The sequence below is a fragment of the Neomonachus schauinslandi genome, chromosome 9, assembly GCF_002201575.2.
Source record: "Neomonachus schauinslandi chromosome 9, ASM220157v2, whole genome shotgun sequence".
Lineage (NCBI taxonomy): Eukaryota > Metazoa > Chordata > Mammalia > Carnivora > Phocidae > Neomonachus > Neomonachus schauinslandi.
The window spans coordinates 102,035,192-102,046,852 of record NC_058411.1 but is presented as its reverse complement, the minus strand read 5'-3'; positions in this window follow the sequence as shown (position 1 = coordinate 102,046,852).

Here is an 11,661-nt window from a genome sequence, read left to right as displayed (position 1 = left end):
GCACGGAAGGCTTTAGGGATGGTGGGATGGTGCGGGCAAAGCAGACTAAGTGGTTGGGGAGGCCTGGCGGGAGGCTGCTGCACTGTACTCCCCTTATATAATCTTAAGAAGGTCACTTGACCTCCCAATCTCTGGGGGCCTCAGGTTCCCGCTCCATAAAATGAAGGATGGACTGGGAGTGTTTTTTTTTTTTTTTTAAAGATTTTATTTATTTATTTGAGAGAGAGAGAGCGCACATGAGAGGGGGGAGGGTCAGAGGGAGAAGCAGACTCCCTGCCGAGCAGGGAGCCCGATGCGGGACTCGATCCCGGGACTCCAGGATCATGACCTGAGCCGAAGGCAGTCGCCCAACCAACTGAGCCACCCAGGCGCCCTGGACTGGGAGTGTTTTAAGGGCTTTTGTAGCACTGATGATACGGAGTTTTCCATTTCCTACAGCCAGTCTGCATTGGGATAAGGACCATGCTGCTGGTCCTGCGCCTAAGGGATGGGAGGCTGTTTGTCTTTCCAACACAGAGCACCATTAGAGAGGGACTCCTGCATGTCCCACGGAGCCAACACATACACCTCTGTTCTTTCAGGAGGACCACGATTCCACCCCAGGCCAGGCTGGCACCATAGAAGTCCCCAGTCAGAAGGAACCACAAACCAACTCCCCTGGGTGGCATGGTCTAGGCAGCACTTTATTTAGAGGAATCCACACAGAGATGCTACAGTTTGGTCTGGGCATATGATTACACGGTTTTGATGTGAATTGGCTTACGGGAAGTCAAAAGTCCTGGCTGCGAATCCCAGCTCACATCACATTTACTGTGCCCTGCTTCAGTTTCCCTTTTTCTCAAATTGGCAGTAGAACTGTTACTTATCTTACAGGTATGCCAGTTCTGTCCTGGTCCCCAAATCCCTTTTTAAAGAAATACAAGTCTTGAGGTGCCTGGGGGGCTCAGCCGGTTAAGCGCCTGACTCTTGGTTTCAGTTTAGGTGGTGATCTCGGGGTCATGGACTTGAGCCCCGCGTGGGGCTCTGTGCTCGACATGGAGTCTGCCCTATCCTTTGCTCCTCTCCCCACTCGCGAGCGCACTCTGTCTCTAAATAAATAAATAAAATCTTAAAAAAAAAAAGAAATACAAGTCTTTACATAAGTCCTACATAAATCCAAGTTTTGAAGTAGTTTCTGGCTGAAGCCAGATTTGAAGTCAGGCAAGATCTCAAGATCCATCCTCTTTTCTTCCTTGAAATCCAGTGGTTCTAAGGAGGACATGTGGCCATACCTAGCCGGGGGAGCAGAAGAAAAGGAAGAAAGATGAAAGCTTTTACTTTGTTCATCAAGCCCTTACTGAGAGGTGGGGATCTGAGCTGTTAGCATTTTCCAAGGTCCCTTTTCAGGTGGGTGCCAAAGGGACAGGCTCTCAGTCATTCCTCTCTAATTAGGGGTGGGAAGGAAAAGGAAGGCTTTCTTCCTAATATAAATTTCTATTAACAGTCAAGAGGGCCACTGGTCAGTGCATTCTGATTCTAGGCAAATTGCCATTAGACATAAATCTAAAGTTAATGCAGTGTTACCTCCCTCCCACCCTCCTTATTTCTTTAAAGAGATGCATCACCACCCAAACATTGCAGGCTCATTCGGAAATTACCTTCTCTCCAAGAGCTCATTTTTCCTGGAAAGTCTTTGGTTTGATCCTCTCAGGGTTGTGCCATTTATTTTCAGATATGATTTTAATTTTAAATTTCAAAAGTAATTTAGAATTCAATTTAATTTAAAAAGTTATACATGGAGATAAATACATATGCAGATACATATATACACACATATACACATGCATAAAAATCTGGTAAAAATTAAAATATTATAAAAGAGTATTCAACAAAAAGTTTCCTGTGTATTGTTTCAAAGCTGTTCTATGCATAAAAAAGTACTTTTTTAGGGCGCCCGGCTGGCTCCGTTGGTAGAGCATGCGACTCTTGATCTCAGGGTTGTAAGTTCGAGCCCCACACTGGGTGTAGAGATTACCTAAAAATAAAATCTTAAAGAATATTTTTTTTCAGGCATTAAAAAAAAATGATGTCCTGTTTAACTTTAAAGCTACTTTAACTCAAGACAAAGGAGAAAGGATTTAAAAAACAGAAGAAAAAAAAAAAGCCTGGGCTATAATTGTTTCAAATGATGTGTTGATGTGTTGAGTTTAAAAATATTTTGATGTGTTCCAATGCATGGAAAACAAGACGCTGTGAATCATTGACTGTCCTGAATAAACTATCCAGTATGATTATATATTTTTGTGTTCACTTGGCAAGGTCACCTTGACGAGTTTACATAATAATATACAGAAAATGGAAAGCTACCAAATAAACTGGAGGGGGGGCGGGGAAGGAGCAGAATCACCACTTAGAGAAGAGGCTTCGAGAATGGAAAGAAATGGAGGATCAGAGAGGTAGGTAAGCAAGCTCCAGGCCCTGGCTTTCCTGTAGGGTTTTCTGCAATGACGGAGATGCTCATGGTCTGCATGAACAGTGGCCGCTAGTGCTGTTGAGGACCTGAAATGCAAGGGACCGAATTTTTCATTTCATTTAGTTTTAATTCGTTTGAATTTAAATAGCCACATGGATTGGCTATTTTGGCAACGGACAGATAGAAGAAGCAAGGAAAGGAGATGGGAAAAGAGTAAGACACACGTGGAAAGCTGAGGACAACTGGCTTAAGAGACAGCGAGGGACCCTGGACCCCTGGGAGGGAGCTTCCTACAGCTCTGGCCTTTATTCTGAGGTCCCTGTGACAGCAGCGCTGGAACGGCCTCTCCAGGGCTAGATTCTGGAACAACGAACATCCCACCTGTGCTGACCATGGAGGTCTGTGGGCCTCGACTGCCTAATCTGTTAATGGACAGGAGCCCACCATCTCAAGGACTCCTCTACCCTAACATATAAAACAAGAGTTTACTCCAAGGAAAACCCACAGTGTTGATGCACCACTAGGTGTCACCATTAACCAGAATGCATTTTTATTTTTATTATTATTATTATTATTTTAACCAGCAACATTTGGTGAAAGTTTTTTCTCTGAATCTATAGCTGATCTACACAATTTATTTGGCTATTTTCTCACTTTTTCACACCAAAAGCAAAGTGGTTTGTGCTCTGGGACCTCACTAAATAGGGATACTCATGATAATTTGATTTTTCTTTCCAGTTAAAACTCTGCTAGGAGCCACAAACATGATGTGTGTGCCTGCACACATGCTCACTCACTTGCTTGCTCATTCATTCACTAAACATTTACTATGTCAGGCAGGGACCTCATGTACAGCCGTGTATGTTGTGTACTGCACAACCTGGGGGTACTATTCGCATAGACCTCAATGTGAATGGTGCTCCCCGAAGCTGTTCAGCTCTGTGGCTCTGCTAGAGTCTGTTTTGTACCATGGGGACAAAAACATGGCCCTTGCTTTTCCTTCCTTTCTGTTATCTCAGGATAGATTGTTAGTCTAAAACCTTCTTTGTAACTAGAAATATCTGTGCCCTATATAAATTTTGAGAGTTATACATACCACATGTAACTTTCACCTTCTATCCTCATAAGAATTAAACTTCCATTCCCTTTCAGAAAAGTAATACTCTGTGCCGAGCATATTTTATGAATAAAGCAATGTACTAAGCCAACTGGAAAAATAAAGTCATGGCCTTTGCCCTTGAGGGATTCAGAAGAGGCTTGATCATACCTAAGATACAGAGGTTTTGCATATCTCAACTTGAACTTTGACTAGAAAAGCAGTAACAGCAATTAAACATGAGCCTGGGGACCAGGACCTCGAGATTCTAGCCTGAATAGGCTTTCTTGGGGGAATGTTATTGGTTAGGTTGAAACTTAGTGGCTTAAAACAACAACATTTATTATTTTTCACGATTCTGTGAGTCATTTGGACAGTGCTGATCCAGCTGATGTGATGGATCTCTGAGGCTGGTAGGTGGCTCCTCCAGCTGGGCCACCTACCTGGAGATTAAAAGGCTCTTTTGTTGAGGAGGACTCTGCTGGGATGGCTTGTCTCTGCTCCACACGCTCTCTCATCCTCGAGCCCAGGAGATCTCATCATGGTGTGCCAAAGAGCAGCAAGACAGGGGAAGCTTCAATAAGCAAGCACTTTAAAATTTCTGCTTGGGTCATATTTGCTCTTGTCTCTGGCCAAAGCAAGTTACATGGCCACACCTGGAGTCAGTGTAAAAGGTACCACCCAAGGATGTGGCTACAGGGACATGTGAACAAATTGAGGGCCACTGGGGCAACAATCCACGGAAGAAAAGACTTCAATTCCTTCTTACTTCAGCTTTTGTATAATGACGATATATTTTATATAATAATGATATGTATATATCTCAGTTTTTATGTGTAGATAGATAATAATACCTTCTTTACCTATTGCCCAGACATGCGAAAAGAACAGAGACACAGACAAAAGTGCTATGTATCACTCCAAGAAAAGCAACAATATAAACGTTATTGGGGCACCTGGGTGGCTCAGTTGTTAAGCATCTGCCTTTGGCTCAGGTCATGATCTCAAGGTCCTGGGATTGAGCCCCACATCGGGCTCCCTGCTCGGCGGGAAGCCTGCTTCTCCCTCTCCCACTCCCCCTGCTTGTGTTCCCTCTCTCGCTGTGTCTCTCTGTCAAATAAATAAATAAGATCTTCTAAAAAAAATAGATAAACGTTATTAATTTTACTTCAGTTTCTTCATTTATCTTTCCCACATCTCCTCTACAACGTGACAAATCTCTCCCACTTACTGGAAATTTCTATCGAAAGCAAAGGCCATATTTCAAAAGAAGTTCCATTTCTCTTACAATCATCACCTATAAATAGGTACACTTCAAGGGCCTTGTGTAGCCTTGAAGGGCCTTGAAGTGTCATTAAGGAGTGGAGACCCAGGAACGTCTGGCCACATGCCACATTCCACAGTTGCCCCAAATGTTAGGCTTTACAGGTACAATTTATTCTTTTTTTTTTTTTTTTTGAGAGAGAGCATGCAGAGTGGGGGGAAGGACAGAGGAAGACAGAATCTTCAGCAGATTCCACATTCAGCACGGAACCCAACGCGGGGCTCCATCCCACAACCCTGAGATCATGACTGGAGCCGAAATCAAGATTTGGATGCTTAACCAACCGAGCCACCCAGGTGCCCCAGGTACAATTTGTTCTAAATAGTTGCTCCGCACCGCATAGTTTGAGCCCCTGTTACTACAGCGCCCGAAGGGTTTATCGCATAATAATGAGAATGATGAGGCGTTTTCTGTGTCTGTTCTTGTTCCTGTTTGCATATTGCTGAGTATTACTGCAGGTAACAACACCTCTGCAAATCCACATTCGATCCTGCTGGAACAAAGATTAGGCAGGAACAAAGATTAGGCAAGAGCGTTACTTCATCTCTACTAATGACTTCTTTTTCCTATAATTTGTGATCTCCGTCCTTTAATTTGATGAATAAGCATTTATTGAGAATTTACTAGGTGTGAAGAATTGCTGCAGAGATAGAGATGTGTAAAACACAGTCCTTGCCCTCCTCAAGGTCTCTACCTAATGGGACAGTGGAGATAACTAACAACAAATTGTAAGGCAAATCTGACAGTTAAGTGCTCTGGGAAGCATGGGGGAGGGCATGATTTACACCAGTGAGATAAACTTGGGAAGACATCATAAGACTGATGACTTTTGTTCTGAGCCTTGATAAATGATTAGGCTTTCTCCTTGTGGAAAAAGGGTGGGAGAATTCCCTGCGGGGGGACTTGTATGGTAAACAGATAAGATTTAATGCACACACATTCAGAAAAAGATCACCCAGGATCGTCTGAGTGTGGGGTATGCTGTTGTAAGAGGAAACGGAGGTGAGGCCAACTTGTCCAGTCCTTGAATGCTCTTATTAAAGAGTTTACAAGAGGGCCTTCAATGGCCTATGATTAAAGCATTCCCATGATGGTAATTATTTTAGAACTGTCCCTCTGGCTTCTGGATCCCGATAAAATGGCAACCCATTTTAGGCTACTGGCTATTTTGCTCAACCCAGTGCTGGGAGTGCTTCAGAAATGGGGCAGCCGGTATATCTGAGTCTCTAATGTAATAACTGTGAGAAGCTTCTAGAGGACAGCAAATAACTGGGTCCCAGGGTATGTGTGTGTGTGACTCTCGTCTACAGGAGAAGGGGAAAGGTGCGACAGGTGGGGAAGCTTTTATCTTGGGCCCTTTCCCTCCCCCATATTTCCATGGACAGATTATAGTTTATCCCAACTCCACTACAAGATAAAACAGAATCACTAGTCCTGCACCAGTAGGAAATAGAGCTTGTAGCTACACGAGGGCAGGCTTAACCCCTGGGGATAGGAAGAAGGTAACAGGTGCAGGTAGATCCACATTCCCTTTAAGAACAGGAACTGCTACTACTCCAAAGAGTACTGGAGGTCTTGGCCAACGTGTTAAGGAGTAATAGGTATAAGGATTCGAAAGGAAGTGACAGGTGCCTGGTGGGCTCAGTTGGTAGAGCATGGGACCCTTGATCTTAGGGTCATGAGTTCAAGCCCCATGTTGGGTGTAGAGCCTACTTAAAAAAGAAAAGAAAAGGGGCACCTGGGTGGCTCAGTTAGTTAAGCGTCTGCCTTAGGCTCAAGTCATGATCCTGGGGTCCTGGGATCGAGTTCCATGTCCGGCTCTCTGCTCAGTGGAGAGCCTGCTTCTCCCTCTCCCTCTGCCTGCCACTCTGCCTACTTGTGCTCTCTATCTGTCAAATGAATAAATAAAATCTTTAAAAAAAAAAAGATATTAACACGAAAGGCAACTGTACAAAAAAATACATAGAAATATACATAGGAAAATATATTTATGATTTTATTTTATTTTTTAGATTTTATTTATTTATTTGACAGAGAGAGACAGCGAGAGAGGGAACATAAGCAGGGGGAGTGGGAGAGGGAGAAGCAGGCCTCCTGCTAAGCAGGGAGCCCGATGTGGGGCTCAATCCCAGGACCCTGCGATCACGACCCGAGCCGAAGGCAGACGCTTAACAACTGAGCCACCCAGGCGCCCCTATTTATATTTTTAAAGTGGGGAAGAGTTCTTTTAAAAACAAGACCCTGGGTGGCTCAATCGGTTAAGCATCTGCCTTTGGCTCAGCTCAGCATCCTAGGGTCCTGGGATGGAGCCCCGTGTCAGGCTCCCTGCTCACTGAGGAGCCTGCTTCTCCCTCTCCCTTTGCCCTTCTCCCTGCTCGTGCTCGCTCTCTCTCTCTCAAATAAATAAATAAAATCTTAAAAAAAAACCCAAACAACCCAAGACCTAAAAAGTACAATCAGAGGCCAAAAAAATTGAGGGATTTGACTGTTTCAGAATTAATGATAATGATGGATATTGTTAACAGAATTAGCTGACAGGTGATTGACTGAGAAAAAAAATATTTGAGACTTCTAAAACCAACAGGGATTATTACCTAGAATATATAAGAAAGTGCTACCAATCAGTCAGAAAAAGACAGAGAACCCAATAGAAAAATGGACAAAGAATATAAATATGTGACTCACACAAGAGAGTCCACTAGTTTCGCTCAACCCCACCAGTTACAGATGCATGAAAATGAAAACAAGAGCAAGAGATCTCTTTTTACCCGCGAGGTTGGCAAAAATCAGGAAACCGGTTAACACCAAATTCTGGCGAGGTCTGAAACTCTTCTGCTGACCCGCTGGGAAAGGACACTGCGGGCACAGTCCAGGGCAGGGCAAAGATAAGCAAAGCGGGACACTAGCTCAAGCAGTGGGGACAGGTCTTACTCAGTAACTATGTTGCAAGAGGGAAAAAGAATCCAGGGAGAACGGGACTCCACTTCCTCCAAAACAAAAGGCTGGCAACATTTCTAAGGCAGGGAGATACTTAAAGGATGTGCAGAAGAGAAAGGTATTGAGGCGGGTGTTAAGAGGGCTCAGTCTGTGACGAGGCCGCCTGGACTGGCTCATCGGGGCTTATCTAGAGGAGAAGCAAATTCTCCTGTGTCTGTGACAGGAGCCGCCGCTCCAGGCTACGGCAAGGTGATGGCTCAAGGTAGTCCCTGCCAGGAGAGGAGAGGAAACCGTTGGGGCTGGTAGATTTGATTTCAAAGGGCAGAGAAAGAATTTATCATTGCATGAGTTCTAAAGTCACTGCTCTAAGGGGAAGTTCAGGAGCCTACCTGCTAGAACAAACAACAAATTCTCCTGGCCACATTGAGCTTCCATTCCAGGTGAACACTCCAAGGGGGCTGGGGTCACCCTAGGGATGAGCTTAAGCTACTGAAGCCCTGCTAGTGTGCTGTCAGGTCCCTCCGTGAAGGGGTTTGGATGGAGCATTAGAGGCCAAGAGCTCTGTAGTTCTCAGGGATAACCTGGCAGTACTTTGTCGGCGTCAACTGGCACGGACAGAGGCGCCTGGGTGGCTCAGTCGGTTAAGTGTCTGCCTTCATCTCAGGTCATGATCCCAGGGTCCTGGGATCGGGCCCCGCATCGGGCTTCCTGCTTAGCAGGAGGCCTGCTTCTCCCTCTCCCACTCCCCCTGCTTGTGAGCGCCCTCCTCTCTCTGTCAAATAAATAAATAAAATCTTTAAAAAACAAAACAAAAAACACCAGGAGAGTGAAGGCCTGTGGGAAGGAGGGAAATGGAAGCGTCAGGGATGGAGGGAGAAAAAAAGAAAATGAGAAAAAGAAAAGAGCAGCTCCTTACACTGCTGGACGATGAGCGGGGCATAAACCGCACCAGCTACACTGTGGTCAGAGATCGGGGGCGGGGGGGGTGCGGGACAGGAGAAAGGCTGTCATCCACAGGGTGGACAGGAGACAGAGGCTGGAGGGCAGAGGCTGGTGGAGTCGCTGGGCGGTGCAGGTGGGGAGGGCTGTGGTCAGAAGGAGAGCCGAGGCGATGGCAATAAAACCAAACCCTCAGTGTCGATTAAGGATCTGCTGTGTACCAGGCCCTGTCGGGCTCTTTCATCCTGTTTGGGATCCCAGAAGCTCCCAGAAGGAAGAAGCCTTTAGAATGGGTGCTGCACAGAATGTGAGCTGGCGTCCAAGGTGACCCCCAAAGTTTCTAACTTGGGCGCCTGGGAGGAGGATGGTGCCATTAACCAAACTAAGAAATAAGTGAGGTGGGAAACACAAAAACATGACCTGGGATCTCCCAATGCCTGACTTTGACAATCCAGATTCTAAGAAGGCATTCCTACTCAGGCAGAAGAAAAGTGATATTCACCCTGCTCCTAGTAATAATGGGTATTTTTGAAAAAACAACAAAAAATTAAAGTGCTTACTGCACATTAGATACCGTGCTCAAGCTGTTTGCACCCATTAGCTCATTCACAACCCTCTAAATACTGTTTTTTTAAAAAGACCCTATTTGGGGGCGCCTGGGTGGCTCAGTCGTTAAGCGTCTGCCTTCGGCTCGGGTCATGATCCCAAGGTCCTGGGATCGAGCCCCACATCGGGCTCCCTGCTCCACGGGGAAGCCTGCTTCTCTCTCTCCCACTCCCCCTGCTTGTGTTCCCTCTCTCGCTGTGTCTCTCTCTGTCAAATAAATACATAAAATCTTTTTAAAAAAAAAATAAAAAGACCCTATTTGTTTATTTTAGAGAGGGAGTGACCGTGAGTGGGGGGAGGGGCAGAGAGAGAGCATCTTCAAGCAGACTCCCTGATGAGTGTGGAGCCTGCTGCGGGGCTTGATCTAAATGACCCTGAGATCATAACCTGAGCCAAACCAAGAGTCGGACGCTCAACCAACTGGGCCACCAAGGTGCCCCTAAAATACTATTATCATCTCCACTTTACTGATTAGGAAATGAGCTCAGAGAAGTACCTGTCTCCAGTCCCAAGGTCACAGAGCTTCTGCAAACCCACATCTTCTGATTCCTTAGCCCAACCATGTATCAGATACCATGCCACAGGCTTACTTTTCATGTAATTCTCACCAGTTTCCCATGAGATAGGCTTATTCTCTTCATTTCACAAATGAGGCATGTGAGCCGCAGAGCCCTTCAATGACCGGTCCAGCCTCTAATTCAGACCCAAGGGCCGTGGTCTTTTCACATCCACAGCTGCACATCTGTCCATACGACTCCTCAAAGTACTCCTCGTGCTACTGATTCAAACCCTGCCTGGAGGTCAGAGGAGCCGACAGAGACGTATGAACCAATTGCAATGCATGGACCTTTTGGGAGCACAAATCGAACAAGTGGTTAGTAGAACCACCAAGAGGACAGATGGGAAAACATGATGTTAAGGAATTAGTCTAGATTCTTGTGAGGGGCAGTGACGTTGTGATTATGTTTTCAATAAGGGGGTCCTTTCTGAGAGAGAAGTATGTCCAGATGAAATCATACAGTGATTGTCAAAGTGTGGCCCCTGGATCCGCAGCACTGGTTATCATCTGGGAACTTGTCAGAAACACAGATTCTCAGTCCCACCCCAGACCTGCTGAATCAGAAACCCAGGCTGGGGTCCAGCAATCTGTGCTTGAACAAGCCCTCTAGGGGGTTTCGATGTCCAGTCAAGGTTGAGAACCACTGAAAGAATGTTGAGTCTTGAATTTGTTTCAAACCAGCCCAGGGAAGGCATGATGAGTTGGTGAGGGTGTAGAAGAAGAAGCAAGGTTGGTCATGAGTTGCTGATTGTCAAAGCTGGGAGATGGGTACACGGGGGTTCATTCTAACTGTACTCTGTTGTTGTTTTTTAAGATTATTTATTTATTTATTTGAGAGAGAGACAGAGAGTGTGAGATAGAGAGAAAGTACAAGCAGGGGGAGCAGCAGAGAAGGGGAGAAGCAGACTCCCCATTGAGCAGGGAGCCTGATGAGGGGCTCGATCCCAGGACCCTGAGATCATGACCCAAGCCGAAGGCAGACGCTTAACCCACTGAGCCACCCAGGCGCCCGTTTTCTCTGCTTTATACCTGTTTGGAAGCTTTCCCTAGTACAAAATTTTCAAAATCTGACCGTTTTTTGCAGTGACCACCCCCCCCCCCCCGGCTGCTCTCTCCTTGCTCCTCTTGGTCCTTTTTCTCCAGCTCTCCTCCATCTGGAATGTTCCCTCCTGGCTTCAGAAATGGCAGCTCCTCTTATTCTCCTTATTTGCCTCGAGTTTTCCAAATCTTTGAGGCTCTCTCTGCTCTTGCCCTGTCTCCTTGTCCTCCCTGCTGAGGTTTTTAAATGACCCATCTCTCATCTGTTGTCGTTTCTCTCCTACTTGGCTCACTCTTTGTGTTTGCAGAACTGGGTTTCTCAGAGGCACGGACCAGGACCGCCGGTCATCCAAGACCTTTTCTCTGCACTTGCCACTTGGGATCTTTCTGTTGCTTTTGTTGGCACTATTGACTCTTCCTTGGGTAGTGTGACAAAGAACCACAGGCTCAACATGGCATCACTGAGGCCAAGTCTCGAAACAGGGACCTAACACCTAACCTAACTGTAGTTTCAACCTCTCCTAGAAAGGTAGTCTTCAGCGGTCAGTCAGGGAGATTCTGGTCAGCATCCAAGAGGCAATCTGTCCCGTGGGTCCTCTCCATCTGCCGCCCCCCCACCTCCATCCATCCAAGGGAAGATGAAATACTCTGCAGAATGAGACCCCCGCCCCATCCCCTAAGGGAAAGGCCTTGCCTGGACTGATCCTTTC